The following is a 1,096-nucleotide window of genomic DNA, read 5'->3' on the forward strand; positions in this document are numbered from 1 at the left end:
CAACATGCCATGCCAGGGCCTCGGCCCGCATGCCGTGCCACGGCCTCGGCCCGCATGACATGCCACGGCCTCGGCCCGCATGCCATGCCATGCCACGGCCCGCATGTCTTGCCACGGCGTTGCCAAACATGCCATGCCACGGCCTCGGCCCGCATGCCATGCCACGGCGTCGCCCAACATGCCATGCCACGGCCACGGCCCGCATGCCATGCCACGGCCTCGGCCCGCATGCCTTGCTACGGCGTTGCCCAACATGCCATGCCACGGCCTCGGCCCGCATGCCATGCCACGGCCTCGGCCCGCATGACATGCCACAGCCTCGGCCCGCATGACATGCCACGGCCTCGGCCCGCATGCCATGCCACGGCCTCGGCCCGCATGCCATGCCACGGCCTCGGCCCGCATGCCATGCCACGGCCTCGGCCCGCATGCCATGCCACGGCCTCGGCCCGCATGCCTTGCCACGGCGTTGCCCAACATGCCACGCCACGGCCTCGGCCCGCATGCCATGCCATGCCACGGCCCGCATGTCTTTGCCACGGCGTTGCCAAACATGCCATGCCACGGCCTCGACCAGCATGCCATGCCACGGCGTCGCCCAACATGCCATGCCACGGCCACGGCCCGCATGCCATGCCACGGCCTCGGCCCGCATGCCTTGCTACGGCGTTGCCCAACATGCCATGCCACGGCCTCGGCCCGCATGCCATGCCACGGCCTCGGCCCGCATGACATGCCACGGCCTCGGCCCGCATGCCATGCCACGGCCTCGGCCCGCATGCCATGCCACGGCCTCGGCCCGCATGCCATGCCACGGCCTCGGCCCGCATGCCATGCCACGGCCTCGGCCCGCATGCCTTGCCACGGCGTTGCCCAACATGCCACGCCACGGCCTCGGCCCGCATGCCATGCCATGCCACGGCCCGCATGTCTTTGCCACGGCGTTGCCAAACATGCCATGCCACGGCCTCGACCAGCATGCCATGCCACGGCGTCGCCCAACATGCCATGCCACGGCCTCGGCCCGCATGCCATGCCACGGCCTCGGCCCGCATGCCATGCCACGGCCTCGGCCCGCATGCCATGCCACGGCCTC

The sequence above is a fragment of the Camellia sinensis genome, chromosome 6 (genome assembly GCF_055761805.1).
Source record: "Camellia sinensis isolate YWXY chromosome 6, ASM5576180v1, whole genome shotgun sequence".
Classification (NCBI taxonomy): Eukaryota; Viridiplantae; Streptophyta; class Magnoliopsida; order Ericales; family Theaceae; genus Camellia; species Camellia sinensis.